Source organism: Berghia stephanieae, chromosome 3 (assembly GCF_034508935.2).
Source record: "Berghia stephanieae isolate SIO BIC M18660-M18661 chromosome 3, UCSD_Bste_1.3, whole genome shotgun sequence".
In the NCBI taxonomy this organism is placed as follows: Eukaryota; Metazoa; Mollusca; class Gastropoda; order Nudibranchia; family Aeolidiidae; genus Berghia; species Berghia stephanieae.
Genome location: NC_088362.1, coordinates 19,704,851 through 19,724,985, shown reverse-complemented (window position 1 = coordinate 19,724,985; position 20,135 = coordinate 19,704,851). Strand labels below are relative to the sequence as shown.

The following is a 20,135-nucleotide window of genomic DNA, read 5'->3' as shown; positions in this document are numbered from 1 at the left end:
CAAGGATAGAAGACTAAAGTAAATAATATAGGTCAATTTTTAGGACTTTTCCAAAGCAAAATCCGTTCGTAAAAGCTCAGTAGGTAGATTATTCGCTTCACACGCAAAGGCACCAAGATCGATTTCGGATATATTCGAGATTTTTTCTGACCCCCCCCCCCCCCCCCCCTACTCCCCATAAACGATCGTCCTATCCAAATTGTTGCAAGCAACTGCTATTGTTCGTCTCATGTTATAAAAACCGGGATGCTCACCCCGACGAGTGGCGTTTGGACGTGGTGGGTCACAAGTTTTGTATGAAAGAAAAATACAAGAAAAAAAACATTCCAAATGTTTAAAAAATCAGTCTTCATCGACTCAAGGACGACTGATTATTTGGGATGCTTTTATTTAAATTCTTGTATTGCAAGCAATGTCACCAGACAGGCTTTGGACTGGAATCAGCAAGAAAAGAGGAGGGTTGGTCGACCAAAGCAAATATGGCGATGCAGCGTTGAGACCGAGTTTAAGGCAGCCGGACAAACCTGGGCCCAGCTAAGGAAGACCTCTAAAAACCGAGTCAGATGGAAAAGTAATGCCGCGGCCCTATGTTCCACAACGAATCAAGAGGGAATTTCTTTCTTGCCTTTACAATTTTTCAGATCTTTAAATTATCCCAGTGCCTGCTCCCCAATTTTTTACTTGATATCCACATAAATTCACATCGTAAGACCTCTGTCGATGCCAGTCCTTGACCCCATATCCTGCCTCACTGGAGTTGGTTTTGACAATAATATAAGGGTCATTTTAATCAATCGATATTTTAAGGATTAGTTTTTAGACCAAAATGTTAAATACACATTTTCTCAAAAAGTGGCAGTAATAACTTTACACTTGCATAATGTTTTAACGCTAATATTATATATTGTAACGTGAGCAAATTTACCCAGATCACGTTCCGATTAAATTCCCAACGCACACAATCCAGATACGTTCTGGGCTTAGACCGTTTTGAAAGGTCGTAACTCCAAAATTTAATTTGGTTTTTTTTTAATGAATATAGACACTGTAAATAGAGAGAGAGAGAGAGAGAGAGAGAGAAGAAGAGAGAGAATGTGTGTGTGTGTGCGTGTGTGTGGGGATGTGTGTGTGTGAGTGAGAGAGAGAGAATTTGTGAGTTATAAACGAGGGATATTGAGCAATATAAGCGTCCAGTATGGCAATTTGATAGATAAACAGTGCCTTTTCATTCTATTCTCCTTTTAAAAAGAGCTTCAGCCTTTGTATAGCTCAATATCTGCTAAATGGGTCCCAAGTCAACAGCAACACTTAACGTATAGAAGAAGACATGAAGTTACCGGGTAAGTACTCATTTTATACTTCAGTGCTGTGAGAAAATGTGATTAAAAAGATTTGTCCAAGAGCTCGACTTTTCGCTGTCGAGAGTTGAACTTGAACCACGGAGCTACTGGTCCGGAGGCGAGTGTCATACCACGAGACCACAATGTAAATCTGCATATGATAAAAAGCAATGTTATGGTTTTCTTTATATATAATATAAAGAGAAATAAAGGCTTTTAGAATCAGGTGTTCATCTATTATGCTTATTATACTACTGTATTATTGTATTTTTAGATTTGCCGGTAATTCTGTGCTCGATGATTAAAATTTTACATTGGCTTTACGGAACAATGTTGATCCCCATTCATATTTTTTTAAAGAATAGATTAGAAAGATTTTCATTACTTGATAAAGTATAAGAAGAGATTTAATATTTTACGTCATCATTTTTGTTGTGGATATGCTAGAATTTCGTAAAATAAACTATACTTACAATGAAAGTCAAATGTTGAATATTACGACCTAGCAGATTTTCTTCGTATTAATTTATGTCAACGGATGAGAGAATTAGCCTGAAATAAAAAGAAGGTTTGCAATTTACCCGTACATCAGTCTGTAAAAAAGGATATTATTATTTTTAGATTTTCTCGATGATGTGAATTTTACATTGGCTGTCCGGAACAATGTTAATCCCCAATCCTATTTTTAAAAATAATAGATAAGTGATTTTTTTTTCAGAGTATGGGATATATCCGTCACTTGATTGTTGCGTACTTCAGACATATTATATTTTATATATGCCTAGTATTTTTTTATTATTAGACCCGCCTACAGCAGAGGTTTGTTAGATTTCTCTCAGAATTCTATTAGAAGAACAATCATATCAATTTTAATGACAAATTAGCGATCAGGAACTGTCGTAAGACAGAGATCTGAAAAAGTGTATATGAAACAATGACAGACAAACCATAAAAATGCAAGAAGAAAAAACATCCCAAGACATTAAAAAAAACGTGAGCTTTTATATAGCGCAATATCCACTAAACGTGCTCAAAGGGCTTTACAAGGGGTCCCTGGCCAGCAGCAACACATAACATGTAGGACGAGACATGACGCCTGTCAGGCGATATTACAAATTTTTGGGACAGAGACAATGCTGTTAACGGCCAGGTACTCATTTTACACCTGAGTACGGTGAGAGAATGTGAGTAAAGAGCCTTCTCCAAGGACTCAACTATGCGCCGAGCGAGGCTCGAACCCAGGACCTTCCGATCCGAAAGCGAGTGTCATACCACTAGACCACATAGCCGCACATTAGCCTGCCTCGACAGGTGATCGAACCTCAGATGCAGACGTCCTGTTTACCGGTCAGGCTTTCTGCTTTGTCGGGCACAGCACTTTATTTATTTTTACATTTGCCTCATTACCAAACAAAACAAGTTGTTGTCCAGTATTACGTATTCTGACGGGCTAGCAAATCACTGTTCCGTAAGAAACAATGAAAACATCTGTCTGATATTAATGAGGAAGCTCTTCCTACCGGTATCTTATTTATGTTATGCGTTTAGGCAAAATACTCACAACATCCGCCAGCCGGATACAACGTATCAACATACAAAACGATGTGCAACCTTAAACGTGTATAGTCTGATTGATAGACTTTAGTGAAAACTAATCATTAAAGCGGTTGTCTATAAAAACAAAAACAAAGAACTGAGGGTCAACAATTGGATTCTACAGTCTGATGTCACGTCCGCCCAGCAACGGCTAGCAGCGTGGTTCTAAACAAAGAAAAACAAAGAAAATCGGTACTTTTTATTCTTCATGCTGGCCAGAACTTTTCATATGTCATGTGATCAAGACGTATAAAAGTCACTATCATATTTATAATGTTTTTCTCCTCTGGATACACTTTTATGCTCGTCGGAGAAATTTCTCATAAGGGCGCCGCAATTGTCCCGATAGTTTAGAGCCAGTTACTAGGTTACTATGCGTCATTACGAGGGAAGTGACGTCATGACTGTTGAAGCCTATTTCGTTCCATCAATATACATTCTTGGACACTTTTTCCACTAAACCCGGTTAACAGTTTACTCTAACTCTAAACCATAAATGTTATGTTACTGCTTCTGGGTGTCTGAGCGACAGCGAGCTGGCTATTAATCGAGGTAAATACAATTTAAATATTCATGAAAACAACTAATAACAAGCGGATGACAAGTCCGTGAGAAAAATGAATCCAATAACGGAACACGGTGATTGTATTCCTACGCCGTGGTAACTTTGTAACCGTTTATTCAAGATAAAATAGACATTATACGGTTTTGTTTAAGTGAAAAACACTCGCTTCACAAGCAAAGCGACCGAGATCGATCCCGAGTGCAGTCGAGATTTTTTTCTGGATTATATCTGAGTACGGTGAGAGAATGTGAGTAAAGAGCCTTCTCCAAGGACTCAGCTATGCGCCGAGCGAGACTCAAACCCAGGACCTTCCGATCCGAAAGCGAGTGCCATACCACTAGACCACATAGCCTCAAGTAACCAATTGATGAAGTATGGCCATCGTCTACTAATAGTACTACATAGATGTCGCTGAATATGGCCCTTGTGAGAGAGATTCTGGCTCTTATTCTGTTTGCAGCCACCCAATGTCTCCTCTTTCCGGTATTGAAGTTTGACAGCCGCTCCCTCAGTTCTAGGTGTACCTTTGTAGACCGATCAGCATATTTCTTAGCTGCTTTCTAATCTTTGTAAATCCAATATATTATCAACATTTTCAGAATTTCATCTGTCCGTAATTGGATTCAGTAGTCTGATGTCACGCCGCCAGGCAACGGCGGCCATCTTGGTTCTAAACAAAGAAAATCATTACTTTTTATTGTTCATGCTGGCTAGAACTTTTCATTCCTTTTTCATATGCCTTTTGATCAGAATGTGTAAAAGTCAAAACATGATCATATTTATGTGGGTTTTTTTCCTCTGGAAGCGTTTTTATGCTAGCCGGAGAAAGATTTCATACGGGCGTCCGCCATTGTTCCGATAGTTTAGAGCCAGTGTTACTAAGTTACCATGCGTCATTAGGAAGGAAGTGACGTTACGACTATTGAATCCTATTATCAAACTCTTAATGCAACCAAAACACTTGTTTCAGCACTGATTCTATCTCGACTAGATCATTGCAATTCTTTCTGGGTGGGGATCCTGACCTCTCCCATAGCGGGCAGGGGGGTACATACTGTGTCTTCTATCCCCTTATATCTTTTCCAACATGCTTTCTGTCTTTGTCTTGTAATGAGATTACTTGTTTTTTTCCTGGCCCTGGTCGGAGTCCTGGCTGGGAGGGAAACAGTCAAATGCAAAGTTATTGTTTTGGGAGATGGTATTTTTTTCCTTGTAAATCATCGCTTTGTTATGGATTATTATATTTGTTATTTTGAATTTATAATGTAAGCATTTGAGTGTATTCCTCTTTGTTGGATTTTGTGCTTGTGTCCGGATGAGACTTAAAGGTGGTCTCAAACTAAGTACTTTGATGGTATGCTCTTGGAATCTACATCTGATCCCTATTTGTTCTCAGTTCCCCTATATCTTACTTTTTCTTGGGTACTTTAATTGTAATTCTAAAACTTTTTACTATCCCATTTTCTCCTTTTTACTGGCACTGATATAACCTAAATGTGTTGCAAACGCCGTAAAACCCTTAAAGACAATTAAATACATTGCAATTCTTTACGTTTTGGCATCACCTGTGATAAAAATTCAAAATTCCACATAATTAATTCAAAACAAGATTGGTAACCAAACAAAAGGGACTTGCGCGCTCTTTTCCTTTACTACTTCCAGTTGAAAATGTTTTAAATTTAAAGTTGTTATATTGTGTTTTAAATGAAGAAGCTCCATCTTACGTCAAAAAATATTTAAGTACTTATAAACCGTCTAGGTAACTCCGTTTACTAATGGATACCACCAAGTCCTGTGCTAATAAACCACGATAGAAGACGTATAGAGAAAGATCATAATTTTATAATTCAGGATCTAACGTTTGGAATTCTATCCCAAAAATAACTGTAAGAGATGCACCAAACATCACCATTTTAAAATCTATATTGAAACATCCTTTATTTTATGAGCAATATCTTGCATATAGCCTTTTATTGTATTGCATTATCTCGGTTTTATTTGTATGAGTCAATAGGATTCAATAATCTGATGTCACGTCCGCCCAGCAACAAGCAGCTTGGTTCTAAATAAAGAAAATCGGTACTTTTTATTCTTCATGCTGGCTAGAACTTTTTCACATGTCATGTGATCAGAATGTATAAAAGTCAAAACATGGTCAGATTTATGTTTTTCTCCTCTGGATACACTTTATGCTCGTCGGAAAAGCATTTCATAAGGGCGTCCGCCATAGTTCCGAAAGATTAGTTACTAAGTTACTATGCGTCATTACGAGGGAAGTGACGTCACGACTGTTGAAGCCTATAGAGCAGTAAAGTTAGGTGCCCCAAACGTAAACAATAACAAGTTGCTAGTGATTTCCGTTAGGGACCGGAATAATTTACGCACACTATAGGTCTCCCAATTTTGTAGTTTGAGTTGTAGGCAATACACTTTCAGTATTGAAAATATGTTTACATAAAATCTAACAGTTGCAGAAATAATAATATAAGGCTAAATTATTATGAAAATCAGGCTCCGAATAATTCTCGTTTTGTTCACACCAGCGCAATAATTTGCTCTGGTCTAAAAATAGATAGACTGTAACTTTTGATAAATTTTAGAAAATTTTACCTTTTGTTCCATAAAATATCCATATCTAGACATTATTTGATGCATGATCGAGTATTTATGAATATGTGTTTCTTTTGCCACCTAACAGCCAAATTTTAAAGGTTATTTTTTTCTATTATTTACATTGGAACGTGAGCTGTCAAGACAGGAACATGTGGTTTGCCACGTGCTTCTCGACCTTTGTTTACGTTTGGGGCACCTAACTTTACTGCTCTATAGGTAGTATGTGTTTTATTAGCTTATCGTTACAAATATTTTATTTAATGTCATAGTATAGATAATTGCCAATGTAAAGCTGATAGAGCATGACATCGGATTTCCCCAAGTGGACTTCTTTCTTGTATGTGCAATCCCATCGGGAGTCAGGGGATTTAAGTACAAGGGCTGCTGAGACTTGTTTCGGCTCGTACTTAGACCAGCGTCCATTATGTGAATGTATAGTAAAATAAAGGGAGTAAAAATTACTCCTATAAAAGATACAAAACAAAGTAAACGATGTTTCGGCCTTTGACCTTCTTCAGGTAAACAAGAAAAGGAAATATTATATTGTATTACATTGGCATTATAGTTAAAACATTATAGGTAAAAATGTGTGTATATGTGTGTGCAAGGGAAGGAGAGAGAGTGAGAGAAAGAGGTGTAGAGAGAGAGTGTGTGTGTGTGAGAGAGAGAGAGAGAGAGAGAGAGAGAGAGAGAGAGAGAGATCGACAATGAGATGAAGTAATGAGATGAAATATAAATCAAGATCAAAACTATAATATAAATCAAGCATAAGAAAGGGAGTGGGGGGGAGGGCGGAGAAGCGAGAGAGAGAGAGAGAGAGATGTTATTAAAGAATAATAGACGGCGTTAATGCCAATGTAATATATTTCTTTTTCTTGTTTACCTGAAAATGGCCAAAGGCCGACGCATTGTTAACTTTGATTTGTATCTTTTATAAGTCATTTTACTCCTTTAGGCACCCCTAGATTTTAGTATTTTATGACTGACAGGGGATTATTACATACGGTCACTGTCCTTTCGTATGCTCTTTAGATAGAACGAAGTTTGATATTGTTTTTTGCCATCAATTTTTATGAGTAATGCTCACTAGATCTAAACTGTATTAGCCAGACTATAAAAGGTTGCACATAGTTTTGTGTGTTGGATGGCAATTTTGTGAGTTTCTTAGCCAAACGCACGGCATCTAAATCTATATTATTGCTACCGATTTAAGCTTCAATATTTTGAGAGAAAATATCTTTGTTTACTTGTAGATATACAGACCGGATATGATGTTATTCATCATACTCTGCTTTTCTCTCCGATGTTTTCTGGTCCTGACGACTTTTATTTGCACAAAATAGGAAACCGGAGATTTTTAAAAGTTCAATAACATCCAGGATATTGCTTATTGTTTGGTTTTTCATTGTATGTTCGGGTGTGTGCGCTTGTTTGTGTGAATGGGGATGTTTTCATAGCATTAGATCAACAACGCATCGTTTCATTACGTTTACAATGTCATTGTGATTGCAATTATGAATAGAGAGAATGATGTGAGCGGAAAACACAAATAAATTACATCGACGTGGGAGCGAGGTGATCAAGATCTGAAAAAGTGTGTATGAAACAATGTCTGAAAAAGTGTGTATGAAACAATGTCTGAAAAAGTGTGTATGAAACAATGTCTGAAAAAGTGTGCATGAAACAATGTCTGCAAAAGTGTGTATGAAACAATGTCTGAAAAAGTGTGTATGAAACAATGTCTAAAAAAGTGTGTATGAAACAAGGTCTGAAAAAGTGTGTCTGAAACAATGTCTGAAACAGTGTGTATGAAACAATGTCTGAAAAAGTGTGTATGAAAGAATGTCTGAAAAAGTGCGTATGAAACAATGTCTGAAAAAGTGTGTATGAAACAATGCCTGAAAAAGGAAGAAAGAGAAATACAAAAAAAAGACAACCCATTATAATCAGCCTACCTCGACTGGAGTTTTTTCTTCTTGGTTTATCTGGAGTCGAGGAATTTTTTGGGGATGGTTCCTTCCTTTTTTTTTTTTGTTTTGTTCTGTTTTTGTCTGTTGAAGGGGGGGGGGATATTTTTATATTCGTTTTGCTTTTATAGAATCTGTTGTGTTGTTTGGTTTTGTTTTTTTGAGGGGGTTTGTGTTTTGTCTTAATTTATTTGTTTGTTTGGTTTTTTTTTTTTTTTGTTTTTTTTTTTTTTTTTTTTGCTGTTTTGTTGTTGTTGTTGTTGTTGTTGTTGTTGTTTTTGCTGTTATTTTTTTTTGGTTTCTTTTTGGTGTTGGTTATTTTTTTCGTGTTTTACAGGGGTTTTTTGTATAAGGGCGTTGGGAAGTTCATTGGGGTTGTTATTTTTCGGGGGGGGGGGGGCATTTTAGAGATTTTTTTAATGTGGCGTCTACATCAAAATATAAAAGTCCAAGTCAATAAATGACTTAAACATCAACACATTATCTTGTTACGAGCATTTCCTTTCCTTGATAGAGTAACTGGATTTTTGTGGTTCAGTACTCCATGTTGGTTTACTTTTATCCACCCATAACGTTTGCTACCACCAACCAATAAAGATAATGGACGTGCCAATCCATTCATCTTTGTTTTATTGTTTTCCACGATTTTTATGACGGGACGATTAAGATAATGGAAGGGAGTATCCAGGCATTTTTAAAAGTATCGCGCCCTTTTATTTCTCATGCACGTTTACATCCTTAATAGGTTTATATATATATATATATATATATATATATATATATATATATATATATATAATATATATATATATGTGACCCAACTTCTCAAAACGGTATTAAGTTGTGATGATTAAGATGCTTAAAACTGAATTTGTAGACAGAAATATCAGACTTGAGTTGAGTTTATATGCTTTATTGAGGAGAATGAATATCATATTTTAGAGTGCTATATACCAATAATTCATATTTTCTTGACCAGTTCAGCTTTAATTTTACTTTTTAGCATCTGGTTCATCCCGACTTAATACCGTTTTGAAACATTGGGTCACTTATGGTGGCCTTCACTCACCCTTGTCGATTAATTGGCCGAGCTTTTTTAAAATAAATTATTTTAAAACTTGAGCTTTTATATAGAGCAATATCCACTTATTGTGCTCAAAGTGCTTTACAAGGGATCCCTGACCAACAACAACATGTAACATGTAGAACGAGACATGGCGCCTGTTAGGCGATGTTACAGTTTTTTTCCGATAGAGACAACGCTATTAATGAGTACGGGTATAGAATGTGAGTAAAGAGCCTTTTCCATGGACTCAACTATGGGCCGAGCGAGGCTCGAACTAAAGACCTTCGGAAACGAAAGCAAGTGTCATACCACTAGACCACATAGCCGGGCATATGAGATTAAAGCTGAACGTTCTGCTCTGACGCCCTTTTAATTTTGAGCAACGCGTAAATTATATCAACGTGGAAGCGAGTTGATTATTGAATGAAATTTATTGAACATTTGTTGTTGTATTTTATATACTTTATTATATATTATAAATGTGAAACTTATTTATACATTGATCTTTATCAAGAGCAAAATATTATATCAATCAAAAGTGAGAAATCAATAATAGACCAAAAAAATATCCCCCACAGTTTTAGTTGTGAATGACTCTTCGGTATTTCGAATCCGTGGGTGAAATTTATTGAACATTTTTTTGTGTTTTATATACTTTTTTATAGATATTATAAATGTAATGCGTATTTATACATCGATCTTTACCAAGAGCAAAATAAATAAATCAAAAGTGAGCAATCAATAGACCAATAAAATATCCCCCACAGTTTTAGGGGTGAACATTCTTCGGTATTCCGAATACCTGGGTGAAATTTATTAAACATTTGTTGTGTTTTATATGCCTTTTTATATATTATAGATGCAATGCGTTTTTATACATTGATCTTTATAAAGAGCAAAATATTATATCAATCAAAAGTGAGCAATCAATGGACCAATAAAATATCCCCCACAATTTAAGTGGTGAACATTCTTCGGTATTCCGAATGCGTGGGTGAAATTTATTGAACATTTTTTGTGTTTATATACTTCTTTTATATATTATAAATGTAATGCGTATTTATACATTGATTTTTATCAAGAGCGAAAGATGATATAAATCAAAAGTTAGAAATCAATAGACTATTCAAATATCCCCCACAATTTAAGTGGTGAACACTTCGGTATTTCGAATGGGTGGGTGAAATTTATTGAATATTTGTTGTGTTTTGTATACTTTTTTATATATTATAAATGTAATGCGTATTTATACATCGATCTTTACCAAGAGCGAAATACGATATCAATCAACAGACCAATAAAATACCCCCCCCCCCCCCCCTCAGTTTAAGTGGTGAACATTCTTCGGTATTTCGAATCCGTGGGTGAAATTTATTGAATATTTGTTGTGTTCTATATACTTTTTTATATATTATAGATGCAATGCGTATTTATACATTGATCTTTACCAAGAGCAAAATATTATATAAATCAAAAGTGAGCAATCAATAGACTAATAAAATATCCCCCACAGTTTAAGTGGTGACCACTTTTCGGTATTTCGAATCCGTGGGTGAAATTTATTGAACATTTGTTGTGTTTTATATACTTTATTATATATTATAAATGTAATGCGTATTTATACATCGATCTTTATCAAGAGCAAAATATATAAATCAAAAGTGAACAATCAATAGACCAATAAAATATCCCCCCACAGTTTAAGTGGTGAACACTCTTCGGTATTTCGAATCTTTGGGTGTGTTTAAGGGCGATTATTGTGTTAAACACTTAATCGTCATTTGCATTACCGGCGGGACCACTCTTTGAATTTTCACATGGCCTTATCACTTTCCAGATCGATATAAAGGAATTCGATACCAACCTGTCGATATAATATAATATCAGAGATATGATAGCGTTCATACGACTGGTATCGATCCTTGCGTTATTTTAAGTGAATAATATGGCAATCGCATAATCTAACATTACGACCAGAGTCAATATGATCCTGATAGAGCGACACTTTACAACCATCATTTCCAGTATCCTTAGACACAGCGAAACAAATAATCAAAACAAATAAGAGAGAAGAATGGATGAACAGTTGGGCAATGAGCACCACGGGTAGATGTATGTTTTCCCATATGACCACTCCTGTAAAGACTGATTGCCTAAATAAGCTCAGAAGACACCAGCAAAGCATCATCTTTCAACTAAGAACACAACACATACCGCTCAACAACCATTTAAGCAAAATTACAAAAGACACATCCCCCTCCTGCCCCCTATGTCAACACCCCAATGAAACAGTAACACACCACTTGCTTGAATGTCAACCTCTTGAAGATCTGAGATGCACATTCCTCCCACCAAATCCAAGCATCAGTAACACACTTTATAGTCACCTGGAACAACTACAAAAGACGTCTAACTTCTACGTCATGGCACAAGACCGAAGGGCTAGAGCTCAGGTGGTCGCTGGTTCGGATAAGTAAGTAAGTAAGATAGAGCGACACGCACTTGTGACCCCTGACCCTCCCCCCCCCCCCACCCCACTCCCCACCCCTCGGTTCAATATTGTGTTATGTCACATTATGCAGATATAATTAATTTTGGATTAATACTGATTCGAACACTGAATACTGAGCATTTTGTATTTAGACAAAAAAAATTCTATTAAGAGATAAACTGTGAGGAATACGGGTGGAAAAGGGTAGAGTCACTTTCCGTTTTCTCTCTCTCTCTCTCTCTCTCTCTCTCTCTCTCTCTCTCTCTCTCTCTCTCTCTCTCTCTCTCTCTCTCTCTCTCTCTCCCTCTCTCTCTCTCTCTCTCTCTCTCTCTCTCTCTCTCTCTCTCTCTCTCTTTCAATTTTCTAAAACATCTCGTGTCATGAATTCAAATCAAAATTGTCTATACTACGGACAAGCTGTTTCCATGGCAACGGCGTCATCTTGAGAATTGAAATGTTTTTCAAATTTAATCACAATTGTATATCATCAACCGAAGTGTACATATATGCAGGTCTGACATCCGAACGTACTTATGGGCCCAGTTTAAAATTGTTGTAATGTAACAATATGTAGCATCATTTGTTGAGATTCGAATTACAACAATGAGCCCATAATGAATTGGGTTATCAGACCTGAAAATAACTGTATATCGACATCAACAAATCAAAATCGATAACTTGACTACTATCGATATGTTTTGAAAAACAAATAGATATTATATGAATGTTTCTGATATTGTTTTATTGCGAACTATTGCGACGTTGACATATTCAATTTTACAACAGCAAAAAAGATTATTAACATTATTCAGACCCGAAAAATAGTCCATCAGAGTCATTCGGCCCATGGAGCCGGAGTTTATCCTGGTTTCTATAGTATGAAAGGTACATTAGCACTTACTTGCTATCCTTTGGATAGGGCGCTTATCTATCGCTAAGTACTTTCCGCCGCCAGATCTAACAGACCCAGCTACCCAATTTCTGGTGGGTGGACAGGGGATCAGAAAAAAATATATATCGACTGCACCTTTGACCGTAAAGCGATTTCTCCACCAACTGAGCTCTCGGTAAACCCATATTCAGACCCGAAAGTGAATTAAATCAAAAGCAATAATATTCAAAACAAGAAAAACGTCAATTAGGCTAGACTGCTATTTTTATTCACAAAAGAGTATGTGGACACCTTTTTAATCAATGATAAAATTAAGTCTCTAATAGGAGTGTCCCGTATCTTAACAAGGAGAGGAAATTGCTTGACAGACAAAATGCATTAGATTAATTGCCTTTCCAATATTATGTCCTTCCATCTACACCTATAACCCTACGGCACATTCATTAACGATGAGCCTGTCTACATTGATGTTTCAAGTGTTATTATATTATAGCTATAGAGCACTCAATATAATATAACGATGTATTATGCATTTATTGAATTACCCATCTATGATAAGGGAGCCTTTACTTCATTTTTTTTTTTTTTGTCTCACCCCTTCACTTTCTTTTTTTTAATTAAAAAGTTGGCCGTCAAAGGCCATTGGGCCCATAGTATCGGTGTTGATGACGTAAAGTGTTAAAAGGGATTATTAATTACCTGATACCCTTGGTGTCCACCCAGTGGCGATTGGGTCCCTGGATCTGTTAGATCTGACGGAATGTACTTTGCGATACATTAGCGTCCTATCGAAATTAATGATAAGAGGACCTTTGTTTTTTTTTTTTTTGGGGGGGGGGGGTTTGCCTCATACTTCCACTTTCTCTTTAAATCATAAAGTTTGGCTGTCAAAGGCCATTGGGCCCATAGAATCGATGTTGATCACATACTGTGGTAAAAGTGATATTTAATACCTTCAAAGCCAATTGGGCCCATGGAACAAGAGTTTATACCGGTTCGTATAGCGTGTAACTGAAAATAGCAATTCTAGTTTGTTTTGTTTTGTTCTTTTTTTTTTTTGGTTTGTTTTTGTTCGTTTGACTTTGTTATTATTTGCCTTAACCGTTCAACAATATTCAAATGCCCAAATGATTTCTTGGGGATGGGGGGGGGGTCTTGTATTTTTCTTTTTTGCTTTGTCTCACACTGTTTCATACGCACTTTATTAGATCAAAATCCAAATCAGAAAAACACTAGAGATCATTTACAAAGATCTTCACGTTATGTAAATTACCTTTCCAATGTTTCATCCCATCTACCTTATATCCTTTTACCACCCAGACCATGGAAGAATAAAGTTGTTGATGTTGAACAGAGCAAGGACAAAACTCGGGAGAACAGCTGGAAGTATGAAAAAGTGGGGTCTGGCGGCTGAGACAAGCTTGTGTACATGTGGATGCCCAGAGTAGACGATGGAGCATATCCTTAGAAAATGCTAGGACGGGCCCAGCTGCACTGACCATTACACCAGATGCTGTGGAGCCAGTTCGGTGTTGGAGCGACAAGCTATGATGATGATCCCATCTACACCTATAACTGCCTATAACCCTACTGCAGATTCATCAACGACGTGTATCCCTACAATGATGTTTCAAGTTTTATAATATACTTAAAGACAACTCGATGTATTATGTATTTATTGAATTACCCATATATGATAATGGAGCCTTTTTTTTTTTGTCTCACCCTTTCACTTTCTTTTTTAAATCAAAAAGTTGCCTGTCAAAGACCAACGGGCCCATAGAATCGGGTCGATCACGTAAAGTAATAAAAGGAATTATTAATTACCCGATACCCGTTGGTGTCCAACCAGCAGGGATTGGGTAGCTGGGTCTGTTAGATCTGACAGAAAGTACTTTGCGATAGACTAGCATCCTATCAAAAGGGTAGCAAGCAAATGTTATTGTCCATTTCACTCTAAAAAAACGGGAATATACTTTGGCCTAATTTGGCTTGAAAGAGCTAGTTTTAGTTTGAATAGAACAATGGCATAATATTGCAAAGTGCATTTCGTCAGATCGAACTGGCTTGGGTTTTACTATAGATATTATGAAGTTGAAGTCACCCAGGTCTTTGTTATTGCTATTTGTCATCCGCGTTTATGAGTAAATCTCACTTAACTGTATTAACCAGACTATAAACGTTGAAGGTTACACATAGTTTTGTGTGTTGGCCCGTTTTACTTCCGGATGGCAATGTTGTGAGCTTATTAGACAAGGGCATAGAGTGGCGATTGTGTATTAACTAGACGCAGAGTACCCTTCCGCCAGATTAGCTCATGAATAAATTACCCACTCATTAACCTGGTGGTCGGGCAGCAGTCATAAACGTAATATTATAACCCTTTGGTTATTGAGATAATAATAATAATAATAATAATAATAATGATGAAGATGATGATGATGATGATAATAATAATAATAATAATGAATGATGAAGATGATGATGATGATGAATAATATAATAATAATAATAATAATAATAATAATAATAATAATAATAATAATAAATATAATAATAATAATAATATAATAATAATATAATAATAATAATAATAATAATAATAATAATAATAATAATAATAATAAGTCATGGCATTTATATCGAGCATTTTCACCACTATGTGAAGCTCAATGCACGTTACAAATAAATATCAAAATTTACATATATAAAACGTATACTACAATAATAATATCGACAGCAGCAGAGTATGTAATATCGTATCAATATCATGATAAGCAACGTTAAAAAGGTAGTGTTTTAAGAATGATTTAAAACTATCAATAAATTTTGCTTCGCTTATCCTTCTGGGCAGGCCATTCCACACAAGGGGCCAAGTGCGGGTAAGGAACGGCCACCATAACATTTATAAATATAATTATTTCTAAGAGTAAGAGATACACGTTTTGGGGGATTTTGAGACACATTTATTGGATTGACTTAATGAGTGAACATTAGTTAAAGCTATCTGTCTTTTGCCTGACCGACAATGTACATTACCCACTATAGGAAAATCAACCAACATTTTTTCTTTTTCAAATTTCTTCTGTTCATCATAAAATTTAAAAGAAATGAACAATATGATGTAGAGCATGTTTTGTTGAAGAAATTATGTATCGCAAAAATTTTACTGCTATTATGTCTGAGTGATAAAAATCTATTTTGTGCTAGTTGGATGTGAAGTTTTGGGGAAAATCTTGAAAATGACTGGTAAAGAGAGGGTAAATTGCCTTTCCAATATTACACTCTATCTACACCCAAAACATTACGGCAGATTCATCAACGAAGGGTCGACAATGATATTTCAAATTTTATAATAGTATAACTAAAGAGCACTCGATATGACATTATAGCGATGAATTATGCATTTATCGAATTAACCATGTATGATAAAGGGCGACGATTACACATATATGCAGGTCTGACATTCGAACGCAGTTGTGGGCCTAGTTTCGCATTGTTGTAATCGACAATATTTTGCGTCATTTGTTGAGATTTCCATTACAACAATGCTAATTAATTGGATAATCAGACCTGCAAATACGTACACGTCGGTAAGGGGCCTTTGTTTTTGTCTCATTCTTTAACTTTCTTTGTCACTAAAAACAATATTACCATCAAAGGCCGCGGTGCTCATGGAATCGGTGTCGATCTCGAATGTTTTATTGTTTAAATGGATTTATAGATTGCTACATGTTACCGTTTGGATAGGACATTGGCATATTACAAAGTGCATTTTATCAGATCTAATCGACCCAGCTTTGACCATTGAATGACAATTGCTTACTCGCAGTCTAAGTTTTCATAACTGGGAGTGGTCTTGTAATAATTTTGTTGTTGGTTTTATTTCTATTTTCTTTATCGGTTGTTTTTTTTTTTATTTGGGAATTTTTTTTTCATTTTTATTTCTCTTTATTATTTGTTGGGTTTTGTTTTTTGTTTGTTTGTTTTGGGGGGGGGGTTGGTTTGTTTTTTGGTTTTTAATTTATTTTTTTCGTTTGTTTGTTTATTTCTTTGTTTGTTTTTCTTTGTTTTTTTTTAAATCAATATTGAGATCAGAAAAAGAAAAAAACGTGATCATTTACATAGATCTTCAAAATAACATCTGTGTGAGGGGTGGGGGTGGGGGGTGGGGAGTGGTGGCTGTTGCGTCAAGTATTATAAAAAATCATCCTGTAACACAACTTATATAATACGGAATTATGCAAATCTGTGAACATTTTCGAATAGGAATGTGGCCGCCCAAGCTAAATGCACTCAGCATAAGCTTTGGGTTGACGTGTACTTATTTTGCAGGTCTGATAATCTAAATTGTTGCGGGCTCATTGCTGTACTGGAAATACTCTCAACCCAATGCAAAATGTTGTCCATTACAACAGTGTTTAAACCAGCCCCATAATTGTGTTCGGTTATCAGACTTGCAAATAAGTACACGTCTCTCTGGGCATGGACCATTTAATTATAATTTGAGATTTTACAAGCTGAATGTCTTAAAAGCAATTTCTTCTTGTGTTCTTTGTCTAATGAAACCACTAGCAAAGAAAGAAAAACAATTATAAGAAATTGTCTTGTAAAAATTAGATAAACTATGAGCAAGGGGAGGCAACTAGGCACCTTTTTGATTAAAAGTATGCCGCCGTACTTTGATAAAACACATTTCTAAAAATTCAATTAGTAAATGTATATGTGACCCTCCGTCTCAAAACGGTATTATGTCGGGATGATTCATAACCCAAAAATGTAAATTTAGAGATAGAATGGTGAGAAATCGAACCTTAGAAGATTTTTCAAAGCAATAAATAGTATTTATATTCCACCATGACGTCGAGAAAGTAAACCCAAGTTTGATATTTGTGGATATGAATTCAATTTCCCTAACCCAGTGTATCCCATAATACCGCTTTGACACGGTGAGTCACATATATGGTAGAAAAGGAGGTCACAATAGCTCCGTTGGTAGAGCACTCGAATCACACGCGAAGGACCAAGACCGATCCCGGATGCGGTCAAGATTTTTTGTGTGACCCCGCCCCCTTTCCGCCTAGCTGTGATTGAGTAGCTGGATCCGTTAGATCTGGCGGTTTGCGATAGACTAGCGTCCTATCCAAAGGGTAGCACGCTACAGAAACCGGGATAAACCCTAGCTCCATGGGCCTTATGGCTCTGACGGACTACTTTTTTTTAAATGGCATAAAATGACATCACATAAAAGCACTCTTATAAGCTTCTAAATAACCAATTGTCTCTGAAACCAGAGTGTGAAACTCAAAAAGTAATAAATTTGAAATAAATACGGTAACCTATTTCTTATGTCGTACAAATTGATATCCATAAATTATGAAACACTGTAAGATTTTATTTATTCACTTTAATTTTAGAGATGTGACGGGGTTCCAGAAGTAAAATAAAATTCCTATACTATAAATCATTTTTTTTAAAAATAAATTTCCCTTTATTCACCCCTTAGGAGAAATTTGTCTCTGGGGATTATTCCTAGGGAAGACTTTAATAACACAGGGGTCAGCCGCAGTGCAGCACCGCAAATTGAGCTAGGGCGAGGTGACTTGCTCAAGGCCACACAGAGCAGCGTCGGATGATCCAACTCGGAACCTTTTGGGTACGAAGCAAAGACCGTATCGCTGAGCCACGCTGACTCCTAAATATTAAATAGATGGAATTCCCGTTCAAAAATTGTTCTCTATTTATACTTAATCTAAATGTTTTTCTTGGATTGATACCGACAATTGATAAACAATGTAGATATACAGAAGGTCACCCACACTCTTTATCCGCAGTGATTTGTCCCTTTAAAGACACCTACATAGCATGTTTCATTGAAATTGAATAGACACTTTTTGAGAAAAGTGGTTCCAAAAGTCTGAAGTTTTCGGGGCGGGGTACCCCTAAAATTCCACCTCATACACACGGATAGTGGAAATTATTCCAAAAAGTCTTTAAAAATATCATTGGACACACCTAATACTGCAGAAAAAGCATTGAAAACAAAATTTTTGATAAAACTTAATAAAATTGTCCTTATTGTGACAGTACTCCCTTAATCATCTCCTTACCAAAATCACAGGAAAATCGTCACTTTCGTTACGATACAGACAACATTTTTCTCATTCTGATTTTTTTTTGTCACATAATCAAATTTAAATAAGATTTTTGTTTTGTTTCAATATTGTGTTGTAGAGCTTGTTTTAAAGGGAAAAAAAGATAGTATATAAATCAAAAACTTACTGCTTTTGTGTTTGAGTGGTAAAAATATATTCTTGTGCTGGTTGGGTGAAAAGTGAAAATGGCAAAAATTCATGCCGGGTTAGAGTAAACTTGAACCCTGCCGGGAAAGAGTAAAAGGAGTCAGCTTACCCCAGACATACTAATATTAGTAAACTTCCAACTTAGTCTAAACCAAAAACACGTTAATCATTTATAATGTTTGTAAATGATCGAAGAAGATAGGCTAGTCTTATCTGCCGTTGTATTTAGATATAAAAAAATGTTTGTCTTGTTGGAAAACAGATGTAATAATACTGTGGGGTCGTGTCTAGGATTTGTGAGTGATGGTCGGGGGGGGGGGGGGGGGGGTGATAGAGCTAAATCAGAATGTAAATCAGTAATTACATTGCTGGGATAATTATTGTAAAATTTAATTATTTTATTGTGATGACGATTTTGATAGTCGGGGTGGGATTGGCGGAGATATCTAGTCGCTTGATGATATTTGTTGTCATCATTAAAAATGGTGAGAGGACGAATAAGAGGAGCTGGAGGAGAAGGAGGAGGAATAGGAGGAGGAGGAGGAACATCAACGGGAACGATGAAACCAGAGGAGGATGGACAGACCTGCCGTACTCCGCGAACTCCCAGGTTTGAGAGTTTTTGCCAAGATGAGGGTCATTTAAATCGATCGATATTTGAAGGACGAGTTTTCTGGCCAAACTTTTTAATATGTGTTATTCCACAGTAAAGCACCAAAATTAATATAGAAAAAAATAAAAACTTTGTATTTTGTCCAGAGAGTCTCATGAATAGATTAAGATGAAATCATCTTGTTAAACCTCTTCTAAAATGTATATAGCGCCATATCCACTAAACGTGTTCAAAGCGCTTTACCCGGGGTCCCTGGCCAACAGCAACACTTATCATGTATGACGGAACGTGAGAGACGGGACATCGCCTATTAGGCGATATTACAATTTTTTCGGACAGAGACAACGCTGTTAACGGCCAGGTACTCCTTTTACAGCAATTGAGTAAAGAGCCGTTTCCAAGGACTCACATATTCGCCCAACGAGGCTCGAACCCAGGACTTCCCAATACGAAAGCGAGTGTCATACCACTAGACCACATAACCGCACAGATTCAAATTTAATGTTTGTGACAGGATACACTATTGGAGAAGGTAGTGAAAGCATATGTTAAGACATCGGAAGAAGGAGAAGATGAAGAAAAAGAAGAAGAAGAAGAAGAAGAAGAAGAAGAAGAAGAAGAAGAAGAAGAAGAAGAAGAAGAAGAAGAAGAAGAAGAAGAAGAACAGCAGCAACATCGACAAAATCAATA

The 20,135-nt window shown here is 36.2% G+C and overlaps 1 protein-coding gene across 1 annotated transcript in view; it reads right to left on the bottom strand.

Moving 5' to 3' along the window:
- Positions 1–18,871, bottom strand: part of LOC144967302 (uncharacterized) — a 118,083-nt gene extending 99,212 nt beyond the window's left edge. The window contains exon 1 of the mRNA XM_078904362.1: positions 18,813–18,871. The gene's annotated coding sequence lies outside the window, so the exon portion shown is untranslated. The remainder of the gene's footprint in view (positions 1–18,812) is intronic.
- Positions 18,872–20,135: the final 1,264 nt, after the last annotated feature.